Source organism: Symphalangus syndactylus, chromosome 15 (genome assembly GCF_028878055.3).
Source record: "Symphalangus syndactylus isolate Jambi chromosome 15, NHGRI_mSymSyn1-v2.1_pri, whole genome shotgun sequence".
Classification (NCBI taxonomy): Eukaryota; Metazoa; Chordata; class Mammalia; order Primates; family Hylobatidae; genus Symphalangus; species Symphalangus syndactylus.
The window spans coordinates 24872812-24889256 of NC_072437.2; the positions used below are offsets into that span (position 1 = coordinate 24872812).

The window sequence follows — 16445 nt, forward strand, 5'->3', positions numbered from 1 at the left end:
GAAACAGTAAATAACCAAGTAGTCAACCGGATAAAGAAGATAATTTCAACATGGAAGCGCTAGGAATAAAGCAATCCAGGAGAGCATAATAGAGAGTGATCGGGGTACACATGGAAGAAGGATGACTTGAGGCTGGTGATTAACGGGGGCCTCTCAGAGACAGGAATATTGGAGCTATTGGAGACATTAATAATAAGGTGAACCAGTCATAAGAAGGTCTTGGAGAAGAATATTCCAGAAGTAGCCACCATAGATGCCCTAAGGCAGGAAAGAGGATGGCGTGTCCACAAAGAGAAAGGCCAAGAAGCCAAGATGCGAATGGTGGGAGCTGAGGTTGGACAGGTGGGCAGGCCCAGGTCCTAGAGGGCCATGGGGGTCATGGATGGAGTCTGGTTACTGTCATCTCTGCTCTCAGTGCCCTTCCTCCACCCCAGGATTCCCACACATGCCTCCCCTCTGAAAGTGTCTGCCTGGGCACATTCTTGATGGAGCTCGTGGGTGGCTTTCTCAGTGGGAAAGTGAGTGGTAACTGCCCCAAGGCTTTAATTTATGGCCTGCAGAAATATTTGCATTAGTATGAGTGAATCTTTAAAGACTGAGAGTCTATCGGGGTCATCTCTAAAAGTGGAATTTCAGATGCCTGGCATCATGGAGGAGGGACTTCAGGGCAGATGCCCTCCTGGGACCCTTTCTGTCACACCAACAGATGGGACAAAGTCCTTCTGGCCCAAGTTTAATTCCAGGATATAGGCACTCATCTCTGTCAGCAAAGAAATGAAAAGTGGCTTCCAGCAGCTTATTTAAAGAGCTCCTGATGCTTCCTAAGGAGCTTTTTTTGGCACTCACCAATAGGTATTTCCTGAAAAAGAAAAAGAGGAAATTGACCCAATATCTTGTGATGAGGAAAGTCATTAGATAATTATGTCAATTTCTTGCTTCTATATGAAGCTCAAAAACAGAGTAAAACTCATTTAGTCAAACTAGCCAAATTACTTAGATCTCCAAATAGAGTAAAACTAATTTAGTTCATCTATTAATTTAAAGAAACTGGACTACTATAAGTGTAAAGTCTATAATATGATTTAAACGTCTGAAGAAAGGCTGCCTTCTTCTTTCTAGTAAATGGACTGACTCAAGATTACCGCTAACTCAAAATTTCCAGAGTTTCTTCAGAACTTGATTCCACAAATGGAATGTACTTTTATACCACTTCATCTAGACAATGGTACAATTCATGCAATGTATGATTGCATATATAATTTTTGGCTCCCTTTAATTGAACAGGATTCCCATAATCTCATCTTTAGGGGTTGCTTTCTTAGCAAACAAGTTTTTTTTATAGATAATTCAGAGGTAAACTTGTCAGCCATTATTATCACAAATATCATATTGTTGGTGTCTTCATTGACAGGGTTATATTAAAGTCCTACAATCATTTCATCACAACTGATGGTATCTTGGGAGATTGAGAATTCCTCGAGGAAGGCATAGATATTTGAATTCTCTGAGTTAGCTATACAAGAAGGCAGCCATTCAGGTGAGCAGTGGTAGCCCATTTCAGGGACTAGTGCAGGTGGGTGAGACCTGAGAGAGTGCTGAGCAGGCACGACATCCACGGACAAGGTGGAGTTGATGGTAAAACACAGCAGCTATGGATCTGAGTCCCCGTAAGATTCTTCCCAAAGTTCAACTAAGACAAGCTAATGAGAGTTTCTTGAAATGTCTCAATCACAACATTTATGTCTTCAGGTTTAGATAATGCATTGCTTTTAGGGCCAGAAAGCTCTGAAAAGGTTGGTGATGGGAATTTCCACGGCACGTGGATTTGTGAAACCCACTTGAGCCCAGGCACACAGTGTGTGCAAAGCCAGACTGCCACCTACTGACATGCGGCAGGGGTGGTCCAGCATCCTTTTGTTGTTGGGTATAATACAGGTTCTATCTATTACCAATGGTCTACTGACCCCTCTGTGCTACTTGTTAAAACACAATAGAAAAGGAGTAATCGTTGCCTTGAGACCTGAATTACATTTTTTTAATGGTTGGGAAAAAAAACACTCATCAAATGTCTGCTAGTGGGTCCAAAATATCAGACATATCACATGTCTGCTAGTGGGTCCAAAATAGAAGAGCAACTATGTCATGTTGAGATTGAGTGGGACAAATACGATTTTATTTCAAACAACTCCCATATTTCTCCAGTATAAGAAGTGAGAGACAACAGACTTGCTTCACTTAATGGAAAACTTCTTGAAGGCAGGAATTATTCCTACTTCTCTTTTCCCCCTAAACTTGACATCTTTCCCAGTGAATACTAAAGACTTAAAAATGGTTTGTTAATTCAGTGTTTACAATTTTAATAATTATAACTACTAAAATGAAAAACCAAATCAGATGCTCACGAAAATGCATCAAGAGAATCCTGGGCTTAAATCCTGTCTCTAATAGCTGTGTACCTTGGGCACTTTACTTAACCTCTCTGATTCTGTTTATTATTTTTAAAATGTAGATGATGCAAACTATCTCATTGGGTTGATTAATGAGGATTAAATGACATCATGTAGATGGCATGCTTAGCACAGTGTTTGGCACACAGTAATCTTTCAGTGAACATGAGATCATTTTTAAAGTAAAGCAGGCCTGAGGTCCTGCCTGCTACCTGTTGTGACCTGGCTTGGAATCCTCCAGCCTCCGCTTTCCTTAGCAGTTTAAAGAGACTCTGCAACTGGCTAGCACCTTGCCCGACCTAACATGTGAGCACAACCCAGAGAGCCGGTGCAAGGCAGGCTGGGGAGGAAGAGATTAATTGAACATTTTTCTCATTGTTATTTTTAGTTACAAAACTGCAGGCAAACAGTTTCTGTTCCTGTCGGATAGTGCATCTCTGGCTGGAAGGCAGGAACGCAGGTGGGAGGAGGCCTGACCATTAATCATAAGGAAGCAGGGAAGGAAATTGAGACAGGAAATGTCAGCATCAAAATGTCCTTACTCTGGGTCAGTCTTAAGGTGCATCCCCAGACCAGCATGTTAAAAGCTGGGGCCTGACTACAAACAACAGCAGCGAAGAGGAAACATCCGGCAGTAGAATGTCAAACCAAAAATAAATTGGGCACGTTTCCCTTCTAAGGCAGAGGGACTAGCTCCCCTTATACTTGGCTCTCAAATTCTTGCTAAAATTCCGGGAAGCCGTCTTGAAAGAAAATGCTTTCACATGGATAAACGTCAAAGTAGATGCCAAAATAGTGGAGGATGGAGCATAGATGCCTTCACGTAACTTTTCTGGGCCTCTGTTTTCTAATCTGTGAAATGGAGATCAAATCCCTGTCTTTCTCTCCTTTCAGGGCTGTTAGGAAGACCACAAGGATAACTATGGGGAAGGTGGGGTTGTTGTGACTCTGACAGTTCTTTTGCCCACTGTCCTGATAGAAAATGACAGCCAAAACCTTTACCATGCATCTCATGTCCCGGTCAACTGAGGCAGGGCAAACCTCACCTGGGCGGGAGGACTTCAAACTCCATTTATGATGGTAAGTCATCAGTTTTCACCAGTTCCCAGGGGCACCCACACTGGTGCATTTGGTAAGCTCCTGGAGAAAATTTACACCCCTTTCCATCTGATTTTGTTAATAATTGGCTTTTCTAAACACGTGTTTCATTTTCGGAATGAATAAAATGTGTTAATATTGTAAATTAAGCTCTCAGAGATCAACTAACTACACAGATGCTTGCCTTGTAATAGTTTCTAGCCCTAAATCTTTTATTCTCAATATTGTTTTTATCTTCAGATCTTGCAGTGTTGGGGGGAGTGATTAAGAACACATGAGTACTAATTCTGTACTATTTGGCAAGTTAGTCTATCTGTGTCTTTGCCCAACTGTAACACCTCCAGAAAAGGTGCCTCTGCACCAAGCCTTGCAGAGTGAGGAGGAGTTGATCTGCCATTAAAGGTGTGGAGGGTGCTTCAGGCAGAGAGGGTAATGGGTGTGCTCAGTCATGGGGGAGGTATGTGCAGATTGGAGGGGCTGGAGTCCCCCATGCAGACTGAAAGGGGCAAGAACTGGGGCTGCAAGAGGGACTAAAAATCAGATTGGGGACCTCGACAGGCAACGCTGAGGGGCATGGACACGACTAAGCCTGTGTGAGTGATGATGATTGATTTTCCTGAGTATTTAAACTGCAGGCAAGGCCTCCCCTTCCCTGGTGTACAAGAAGTGTACTGAAGAAGAAATCCTTTCAAGGAATGAAAACTACCATTTATTGAGTGCCTGATGTGTGCCTTCTCTAAGGATGATCTCACCTACCTCCCAAACAGCCCTAAACAGTAGATATTAGTAACCTGATTGCACTAGTGTAGAGGCCCATATAACCGAGGTCACAATGATAACTAGCAGAGCCAGGATTTGAACCCATGCCAGCTTGGTTCCAAAGTCTATGCTTTTCCCTTTAAACTGGGGTTTCTCAACCTCTGCATTATTGACAGTTTGGGGCCAGATCATACTTTGTCGTGAGGACCTATCCTGGGCATAGTAGACTGTTCAGCAGCATCCTGACCTCTACCCACTACACGGCAGTAGAACCTCTCCCCCAAGTGTGACAATCGAATATATCTCTAGACAGTGTCAGACATTACCCAGGGGATGCAAAATTGCTCTGGTTAAAAACCACTCCTTTAAACCATGCTCCCCCTTAAGATGTAAAGAGAGAAAAGACAAATAGGCACATAATTGTAGCTATGTGAGAGCCCCTGAATATCCCTGGCAAAGTAGAACAAATTCAAAATATATAATATATTTGTGAAAAGTGAGAAAGACCCAAAACAAACAGGGTTTAATCAAGAGGGAAGGTTGCTTCTCGTTCATGTTAAAGTGCAGAGGGGGAGCATCTGGGGTGGGTGTGGCAGCTCTTTCACAAGCTCCTTGGGGAACCCAAGTGCCTTCCAGCTTTCTCCTCTGCCATTCCCGGGGTGCAGCCTCCACCCAAATAGTCCAAGATGGCACATCAACCATCACAACTGTATTCCAAGCAATAGGATTGGAATAGGTAGGAAGGAGGCAAACCACACCTCCTAAATGTACTAGAAGCTATCACATGACTGCAGTTAGCTGCAAGGGGGACTTGGAAATCAAATCTTTATTCTGGTGGCTGTGGTCCAGCTATTAATGCTACTACTATGCAAAACGTCAAGAATTGGATTTAGGGGATCATCGGCAGCCTCTGCTCCATATGGTCATCTTTAGCTATACAAGAATTTGTAATTTCATCAAACCACCTTGTGACTCCAAGCACCAATTTCCTATCCCTTGGAGTTCAGGTTTATTTTCATTGTTCATTGAGCAAATGCTATGGGTTGAAGTGTGTCCACCAAAAACATATTGAAGTCCTAACCCCCAGTACCTGTGAATGTGACCTATTTGGAAATAGGATCTTTGCGTATGATCAAGTTATGATGTGGTCATTAGCATGACCCCTAACCTAATCTAACTATGTCCTTGTAAAACAGGGAATTTGGACAGGGATGACACAGGATGGGATCAACTCCTCCTTCACCTACGTGAGGATGAAGGCAGGGATCTGGGTGATGCCAAGGAACACCAAAGATTGCCATAAAACCACCAGAAGCTAGGGGAGAAGCAGGAAACAGATTCTTCCTCAGAGCCTTAGAAGGAACCAACCCTGCTGACAGCCTGACCTTGGACTTCCAGCCTCCAGAACTGTGTAAATATATTTCTGTGGTTTAAGCCATGTAATTCACAGTACTTTGTTACTGCAGCCCTAGCAAACTAATACAGCATGCTTATGAGAAAAGAATATGAAGACTTCAAATGATTTTCCACAATCATTTGCACTAAAAATAAAGTGTTTCTAATCCCGTTTTGTCTTCACAATCAAAGGAAAGACACCTTTACAGTCTCTACACCCTGAGAGGTGGATGTCAGGGAGCTCTGGTGAGCTGCTAAGGAGAAAGGACCTGGAGAACAAGGGTGAAGAGGGCTCTCCTTCCAGGAGGCCAGCAATGACTGTCTCCTTTTCTCCATCTCATTTGAGGAAACCACCTCTGTCTTAACAGTCTGTCTCCTGCTAGCAGCTTCAATGATGGGCTTATACTTAGTGGTATTACAGTAAATACACGTAGAGTAAACTGGTGCTCCAAAAAAAAACACATGTAAATATATATGTTTGTTATAAATTTCAATAATATAAAGGATGTATAGTATACAATTTACAAAAAATATTATTTATGGCCAATTCCATAGAGCTAATTTATTCTTACAGAATGTTTCCATTGATTTTTGCCAAATCCTTATGTGTTGGGGCTCTCTAGAGACACAGAACTAATAGGATATTACTTCTGTACCTATCTAGATACTCAGAGCTATCTGTCTACCTAGATAGAAACTCTACATGGATAAAAAGATGATAGAGATAGATAGATAGATACATAGATAGATAGATAGATAGATAGATAGATAGATAGATAGATAGATAGACAGACTCATTATAATACAGTGGCTCACATGATTATGGAGGCTGAGAAGTCCCATGATCTGCCACCTGCAAGCTGAAGACCCAGGAAAGATGGTGGTGTCATTTGAAGGCCTGGAAGTCAAAGAGTTGATGGTGTAGATTCCAGTCCAAGTCTGAAGGCCTGAGACCCAGAAGCAGTGAGGGCGGGAGAAGATTAATGTCCCAGCTGAAGCAGTCACGCAGGGTTCCTCCAGCTTTCCTCTACCTTTTTGTTCTGTTCCGATCCTCAACAGATCAGATGAGGCCCACCCACAGAGGAAGGGCCATCTTCTCTCTCAGTCTACTGTTTCAAATGCCAATCTCTTCCAGTAACACCCTCGCTGACATACCCCAAAGTAATGTTTTACCAGCTATCTGGGCATCCCATGGCCCAGTCAAGCTGACACATAAAATTAACCATCACACCACAGCCAACCTAGAACAGCAATTCGACTGTGCTTGACAAGTGGAATTTTATCCCAATCCAGTTTTTCCCCAATAAATCTATTGTCATTAAACCTGATATGTGATCTTCTGTTAAACTATATTTACCCTTATATTAATTGTATTCATTAAACTAAATTTTTTTCAGCTTTGGTAGTAAATCAAGCCCTAATTCGCGGTATCTGCTGATTTCCATGGTATAAATAATACATGACAGCCAATTTCAAACTACAATGGTGCCATCACTGAATGCAGACTTGAGAAGAGATGTGCAATAGCACAGCATTATACGACATTTCCACCACTCAGATGCAGGCGATGTGGATTACCTTAAGAGCACTAAAATGTTTAAGAAGAGATGAATTTTAAATATTACTGTCTTTGTCTTTAGTATAATTTATTTACTTGTAAGTTTATATAATTTAATTTTTATATTGGCTATGTTTACCAGCTGGCTCACAAAATTGCTGAAAATCTAACAATTGGCTCTTGTGGGCTGGTGCAAACTGGCTGCAGCACACCACTGCCTGTGGCTGTTACCAACAATTAGATTTTACCACGATGTTAATGCAAGCAGAGTTTCCGAGCTGCACCCAAAGAGAAAATAGTTGCACCTAATGCATTATTTCTTTTTTCTTTTATCACTCTTACCCTAAGATTCAACCCATGTAATTCAGCATCATCAATCATCAGTCATGAATATTTATTATATTCCTATGGGGTACACTGGACTGTGGGTCCTTAAGATCAGAGACTATGTCACCCCAATACCTAGCACAGTGATAGACACATAGTAGTTGCTCATTAAATGTCCGCAGAGCCATTGATCTAAAATTATTACATAGTATTCCAGGTGATCACAAGTCTGCTTAGGGTGCTTGAATATTTTTCTTTCCTTCAGTGTTTCTTTTCTGCTCAATTAATGGTCAAAATGGCATAAAACTAGATGGATATAATTAACTGGGGCCAAAGTAATTCTTTTCTTTCTGTCCTACTCTTTGTTGTTAAACCATGGTTATATGGCCCTGTGGGGTGATTACCAGAATCGTCTGAATGTAGCCCTAGGAGCTGTCTCTGGGTGGCCTGAACAAGTTAGCTGGAATCAGCAGATAGGGCTGCATGCAAGGAATTAGCTTCCCATAGGATGAGTAACGTCCTCCTTCTAGAAGTGGGGTGCATAACTTCCTTCATGCCCAATGTCTCGAGGTCTAGGCAGCTAACATTCCCAGATAACTCCTACCTACAGTTGGCAGCCCAAATTCAGACTGCCAGCTGCCAGATAATGAGTGTGTTTTCCCCCATTGACATGGGTACTTTCTCTTAAATGCCCTGTGAAAAATGGAATCCCCTAGAGTGTGGGGTCCAAACACTGGAATGGTGCCCTGGCCTCACACACCTCCCTGGGATAATGAGGGAATCAGGAAACCAGTGCCTTGTCTCTCTCAACAACCATTGGCCTATGTTAGTTTTTCATCTTCCCAATACAGCCTATATTATAACCCAAACTGTGTGACACTGTAGAATTTACATCAAACCCAGACGGGACTCACTTGGTTGCACAGGTGGCATCCCAGAAGGAACCCACCTTCAGGATAGACACCCACCGTGTTCCACATTAGCTGAGACTATATGCATGGAGTTCCAGTGGCGGGGGGAGCCTGAGACAAGCAATCAGGCCACCTGGAGCTCAGCAGCCCCTAAAATAGATGTGTCATCTGGTGACAAGTTTTCTAGATCCCTAGTTCACAAATGGCTTATCTCTGAATTTCCAATGAACACACAAGCTGAAAAACAAAAGACAGTCCAACAAAACAAAAGCCTAAGTTCCCCTGAGTGTCATGAAAGACGATCTAGTGAAAAGAACAAAGTTCCCAAAAGACACTCAATATATTCACCAGCATATTTTGCCTCTTTCACCCTTTCTCAAGCATCATTGTGAACATTCAGGGTCATCATCAGAAAGATGCCACTGGTGGCCACCTTAACAGGTATATGGCACATGGTAACTTTAGACAGGAAACCTCTGCCTGATATTTTGAAGTATATTTGGAGATAACTTCTGGGGCACCACATGGTCAGAGCCCACTAAGAGAAGAGCAGGTTCTTGATACTTCTGTTTCAAGAGTTCAAGGGCTACAGTGAAGCAAACTAATCCAAGCACAAGAAACATCAGAATCCATTTCATATTATTTTCTGTATGCCTAGTGTATGTTGCTAGAATAATTGTTTGCAAAGGGGCAGAGAAATAAAACTGAGCTTGGTTCCTCATGCAGTACAACCCAGCAGCACTGAGCACAATGGAGCAGTTGTCCTTATATCAGCCCATCATCCAGCCACCACCCTGCAACTGGGTCCATGAGGTCAGGTCTCTAATGGGCTGATCTGACTGATCGGGCTTTCAGGGTACATCAGACAGCAGTAGCTGCTGTTTTGCTGAACTTGAGAGCAGGACCATGCCCATTTAAAACACTAAGGTCAAATCACGTCTCTTCCTGAAATTCTTCATGATGGCACTAAGCAAAGAACACACAATTTTTGATTGTCCAAATACAAGTCTGGTTGTCAAGAACCACACAAGCTATAAAAACACCTTCCCGTCCTCAAATGAACAAAGAATTCACTCAGGTTATCCTAAACATCACTGGGAAAGCACTGAATAACTTTATGAGGCTCTTACAGCAGTCATTGCAAACACATGGGTGAAAAGCTTTCAAGTCACACAAGGAACAGTCATAATCCATATTCGGCATCATTATTTTTGTAACCAGCAAAGTGATCTCTTTTGAAATTGCTTGGGGATCATAAGCACAGAATGATTAGGAATCTAAGACACCAATATCATGATGACTTATTTCTAGAAATGATCATGTTTTAGTGTTGGAAATGATATTGCTGGTTGAAACAATTGAGTAATTACCAGTAGCACAAAGGACACCAGCACAAACACAATAACATAAAACACACCCTCTACTGACTGTAGCTCTGCTGAGAAGATTCTTTTCAAACAGGGAAAAAGGCAGGGATAATAGCAGCCGTGGCCACAGAAGCTGGCTACAATATACATTGTCAAGAACATGTATGCAATATCGACATTAATTGTGATTGAAGTAGCATGCCTATGGTTTCTGTCTATGGGTGTTTTCTCTGTACTACCTGAACCCCAAAGCCTTGTTTGATAGACTAAAGGTCACTGCCAAACCCGAACATTAATAGCTTGGTTTTGATGGAAACATCTTGCTTCAGTATATTTTCCATAACCTATTTTTCATTGCCCATCCACCTTCTACCTGGCACTGTTGTTTCCATATACAACATTATAACATGGATGTTTTATGATAAAATATTAAGCAAACAAAGAAGGCAACCTGTATACACACAAGGCATACCCTTGTATAGCTCACATCTGTTCAATAAATACCTATAGCTTTTGTATTTAGCAATTTCTGTCATTATTTGGAGCACTGGAACTAATCCTATTTTTCCCTTTAAAAAAAAACTTCCAGCATATTTTTTTAAGGTTGGTATAGTTGGTAAACCTGAGATCAGGGCACCAGCATGGTTAGGTTTTGGCGAAGGCCCCCTTCGGGGTTGCAGACTGCAATCTCCTCATTGTATCCTCAGATGGTGGGAAGAGAGTGAGCTAGCCCTCTGGCCTTTTCTTATAAGGGCACTGGTCCCATTCATGAAGGCCCCACCCTCATGACATAATTACCTCTCAAGGCTGCATCATGATCACATCGGGGGTTAGATTTTAACATATGAATTTTGAAGGGATACAAATAGTCCATAACGGTTGTTTTGCATCTTTCATCTAACACGTAATAACTGTGAAAACCATGTGTATCCTTACGGATATAACATAATTCTTAGGAGACCTGAAATTCACCGAGAGATCTCATTTGAGATCTTCAAATGTCTTCATGTTGTGGGTTCTTAGTATTTAAACCTACAGCACAAGAAAATGATTTTTTTCTCTTTGAAATGGAGTTTCACTCTTGTTGCCCAGGCTGGAGTGCACTGGCACAGTCTCGGCTCACTACAACCTCCGCCTCCCGGGTTCAAGCAATTCTCCTGCCTCAGCCTCCTGAGTAGCTGGGATTACAGGCACCTACCATCATGCCCAGCCAATTTTTGTATTTTTAGTAGAGATGGGGTTTCCATGTTGGCCAGGCTAGTCTTAAACTCCTGACCTCAGGTGATCCGCCCGCCTCGGCCACCCAAAGTGCTGGGATTACAGGCATGAGCCACCATGCCTGACCCAAGAAAATGATTTTTAAGATGGACAATATTACACTGATTACCAAACTCCAAATTAACATTCACATTCCACTTCTAAGGCGACATACCTGCTTCGCTTACCAGTGAGTTTATTTTTTTAATAACTACAAATTAGCAGATGATACCTTGCATAGTCATTGAATTTCAGTGTTTTGAAGCCAGCCTATCTGTGTTTCAACAATCTTGTCAGTGTTTCTAGACCTAATCATCACACCATAGGGGCAAATGCAAAAAAAAAAAAAAAAAAGCAAAGCACGTGATTTAGCAGTTTATAATCTAGTAGGCATAATAAAACAGATGTACATGAAAAGTTAAGTTACAAGAAATTACTTACAATTTTCCTTAACATTTTAAGGCAATACCAGAAGAAATGTCAATACTTAATGCATGATTGATTAGAAGGATTAAAACTCAGATTTGCCTGGCTCTAAATTCTGTTTTCTCTGCTACATAAACAATTCCAGAGAGGTCTGCCAATCTTACTATATCCACTAACCTCAGAATTTGCCGTTAGTAGAATGTCTGAAAGTCCAAGTCGCTTTTCAATAGAGGAGACACAAGGTAGCTGTGAGATGCAGAGGCCTTGATACAAATCTCAGGAGCTGGTTTGCCAATGGCATCATCAAGTTTTTCTCCCCAGCAGGGACATCTCATGTCATCTGTTGTTCTGAAACATTAGGGGACTCATTTAACTGATAATGAAAATGACAGCAATTACCGGATTTTCTAAATGCCTGTGTCTTAGGGCTTGGAGGACATTTGTGGGAGAAACTGCTCCTTTCAAGACAACCTGCCCTGGTTTTGACCTTGTACTGCAGCTACGTGAGATGCACCAGCTGGGCGAAGTTGGGTGAAATTACTGTGAATCTATAATTATTTCAAAATTTAACATTACTAGCAATGAAAAGATAACCTGAGTAGTTCAACAGGTGAGACATACAGTGTCCAAAGTGGGACATGGAAGAGGTGCTCCCCATAACTCCTAAGCACGTGGTGTCTCCCGGTGATCCCCTTTGTCCCTTTGTCCTGGAGCCAGGGTTCCCAGAGGGGACTGCAGGCAGCTAGTTTGAACATGGAATTCGGAGTTAAAGGACTTGGTCATGGTCCTGACTCTGGTCACGCCGCTTAGCCTCTGAGTCTGTTTCTTTACCTGTATTTTTCTTTTTCAGAAAAGGTCACTTACAGATTTGCAAATATTGGGTATTCTGACCGTCCTTTCTATCAGTTGTGGCCCCAGAGACCTGTCTAAGGCCAGCAGCCCCTTCAATGTGGTGCTCAAGTCCCTCGGCTGCCACGGCAGAGCTCTTGAGGTGGCCCACAGGTGACTCAGCCTCTTAGCCTCACCACAAATCCAGGCCTTTGCTTACAAGAAGCAACTTTGTTCTTATTTATACACAGCTGCTTGCGGTCACCCCCCTCCACTGCAACAGCCACTGGATGTCACATTGCCTGCTGCCAGCCATACATGTCCCCGCCATCACAGCAGACCTATTATCAGCTGTGACTCAGGGCAACTCCCTGGGCTGTTGATATGGCTTGGATGTGTGTCCCCTCCAAATCCCATGTTGAAATGTGACCCCCAATGTTTGAGGTAGGGTCTGGTGGGAAGTGTTTGAGTAATGGGGGCGGATCTCTCATGAATGACTTTGTGCCATCCTTGTGATAATGAGAGAGTTCTCTCTCTGAGTTCACAAAAGATCTGGTTATTTAGAGAGTCTGGGACCTCCCTCTTCTCTGTCTTGCTCCTGTCTTGCCATGTGACATGCCTGCTCCCATTTCGCCTTCCACCATGATCGGAAGCTTCCTGAGGTCTCACCAGAAGTAGGTGCTGGAGCCATGCTTCCTGTACAGCCTGCAGAACCAGGAGACAATTAAATCTCTTTTCTTTATCAATTACCCAGCCTCAGGTATTTCTTTATGACAGTACAAATGGACTGACACAGCTATCTTCCAGGGCCAGTAGTTGGAGGCTTTGTCCTGCCCTGGCATGTTCCATAGAGCTGGGGAGTGTCAATAAGCAAAGAGTCAGAAGTGCCGGGTGCAAGAGGCCCAAGTGTCCCTTCCCCACAGGAAGCTGAAGACTAGCATAGCAGCAGGGGCCTTGCCTCATGGAGATCGAAACCACATGGGTCCTGGAAGCAATGCCAGCCTGCCTGATTCCCTTCTCTAAACTTAAGCATTCTTACCATATGATTCAGTAATCATGCTTCTTGGGGAGACTTAAGCACGCCGGAAAGCTCTGTATGTTCACGCACTGAATACTGGTCAAGTGTACTCTGGAAAACAGGGGCCATGCTATGTGTTCTCTACATCATGAGTCTTAATTCAAGGAAATGGAAGCATTGAAGCAGTTATTTTTCTAAAGCTGTGATTCTCTAAGTGGGCATGGGAACCAGCAGCATCAACCTTACCTTGGAAATTGCTAGAAATGTAAATCTGAGGCCCTACCCTAGACCTACTGAATCACGCACTCCAAGGATGGGCTCCAGCAGTCTGTGCTTTATCAAGCTGTCTGGGTGCTTCTGATCCAGCTTAAGTTTGAAAACCACTATTCTAGAGCTTTCTAGAGCCTTGCCCTGGATCTTACCACTGCCTACAGCAGCCTCCCCAGAATCACCCGCTTGCCTTTCTTTGGGAAACTCTAACCCAAGACCATTCAGAGGAAGAAGATTCTGAGAAATATATTTCCTAACTTTCCCTCTGCAGAGATCTTAGGGGTAGTGGTAATGCCAAGGAGACAGACAGCACAGCTAATGAATACAAAAGTGATGGAAACATCTCAGGTGGTTCTGGACATATATGGAACCGGCCACCCCCCAGGCTCCAGGGGAGCTTCTCTAGCCTCAAGAATCTTCCCCCATAACCCCCCTATATCATGACAGAGCCTCAAATCCCTCATTAGAAATCTCTCCTCTGGGGCATTAGATCCTCTGGCCTTGCTTTAGTAAAATATTTATAGCCCAACCCTTTTCTTAAGAGACTTTGTTTTGCAGAACACTTTTAGTTTCACAGCAAAATTTTTGTTTTTGTTTTTGTTTTGAGACAGAATCTGTCTCAAACAGACTGTGTCTCCAAGGCTGCAGTGCAGTGGTGTGATCTCAGCCCACTGCCACCTCTGCCTCCCAGGCTTAAGCAATTCTCCTGCCTCAGCCTCCCCAGTAGCTGGGATTACAGGCATACACCACCAACGCCCAGCAAATTTTTGTATTTTTAGTAGAGACGGGGTTTCACCATGTTGGCCAGGCTTGTCTCGGACTCTTGACCTCAAGTGGTTTGCCCGCCTCAGCCTCCCAAAGTGCTGGGATTACAGGTGTGAGCCACCATGTCCAGCCAGCAAAATTGAGCAGAAAGTACCAAGATTTTCTGTATATCCCTTGCCCCCACACAGGCATAGCCTCCCCCGTTATCAACATCTCCTACCAGAGAGGTACATTATTACATTTGATGAACCTGCATTGACACACCATTATCACCCATAGTCCATAGTTTACATTAGGGCTCAACTTTGGTGTTGTACATTCTATGGATTTGGACAAATGTATAATGACATATATTCACTATTAGAGTATCATGCGCAGTAGTTTTACTGCCTTAAAAATCCCCTAGGCTCCTATTCATCTCTCCCTCCCGCTAACCCCATGGCAACCACTGATCTTTTTATTTTCTCCACAGATCTGCCTTTTCCAGAATGTCATGTATTCAGAATTATAGAGTAAGTAGCCTTTTCAGACTAGCTTTTTTCACTTAGTAATAACTGTTTAAGTTTCCTCCATGTCTTTTCATGGTGTGATCGCTCATTTCTTTTTAGTGTTGAGTAACATTCCATCATCTGGATGTATCACAGTTTAACCATTAACCTACTGAGGGACATCTTGATTGCTCCCAAGTTTTGGCAATTATGAATAAAGCTGCTATAAATATGCATGTGCAGGTTTTTGCGTGGACATAAGTTTTCCACTCCTTTGGGTAAATACCAAGAAGCACAATTACTGAATCATATGGTAAGAGTATGTTTCATTTTGCAAGAAATCACCAAACTGTCTTCCAAAGTGGCTGTACCATTTTGCATTTCCACCTGCAGTGAATGAGGGTTCCTGTTGCTCCACATCCTCACCAGAAATTGGTGCTGTCAGTGTTCTGGATTTTGGCAATTCTAATAGGTGCATCATGGTATCTCACTGTTTTAAATAAACAGTTTTGATAAATAATTTAGACATAAAGAGAAGTTTAGGGGTTGAAGATATCAAGATATTTTAAAATGTTATCACACATTATATATATTTATTTATATATTATTTTATATATTTGGAACTTGAACTGATACTGGCCAAAATACAGAACAGGTGTTTTATGGAAATATATGTGATACTTTTGCTGGTGATAGAGTAATCCCTTTTTTATATAGAATTTGCAGATAATTTCAACAAGGAACATGAAGAAAATGCACATTTGAAGTCTGAAATAATAGACTGGTGCTTCATGAAGCACCAGAAAAAGCACAGGCAAATCTTCATCATTTCTCAGGTTTTTACATTTTGTTTAATTTTGTTCAATTAAAGAACCAAAGCCCAAGGCTTTTAAGGGCTGGACTATGTGCCCAAGAAACTTCCTACTACAACTGGATGGCCACCGCCCTTCCCCTTCACATGGTCACTTCACATCAAGATGTCTTTGAGGCACAAGTATGGAGTACCCAAGTCATATCAAGGGGAGATAGAACTTGAGCCAAAATAGTTAACAGAGAACTCAGAGGAATGACATGGGGGTTATTAAGTAATGGGCTGCTAACACTCCAGCTCATCTTTCCTTTCTTAAAATTAAAAATAGTTATATGCAAATATAGGATTTAACAGTCACTAACATCTGATGCATGCATTCGCATATTAGGTCAATTTTCTAATTGACACAAAGGTATTTTGACAGCACTGGGCAACTGCAGGGAAGATGAAGGGGGTGGAGAAAGATGAAGGAAAGTCCACATCACTGACTGTAGACCATCAAGAGAATGCTATTAGATTTCATTTATTCAAGACTTCAGACTGGAGGCAGAGCAAGGTGGTGAACTAGAAGGTTCCACCAATGGTCTCCCTGGCAAGGACGCCAATTTAACAACTATCTACACAGATAAAGCACCTTTAAAAGAACCAAAATTCAGATTCCAGAGCATCACAAGTCCTATAACATTCTATGAAAGTGCTAGCGAGATGATGAACATTTTA

General features: G+C 42.4%; 1 pseudogene; it reads right to left on the minus strand.

The window, feature by feature from the left end:
- LOC129464114 (heparan-sulfate 6-O-sulfotransferase 3-like) overlaps window positions 1-16445 on the minus strand; it is a 388520-nt pseudogene that overhangs the window by 28551 nt on the left and 343524 nt on the right.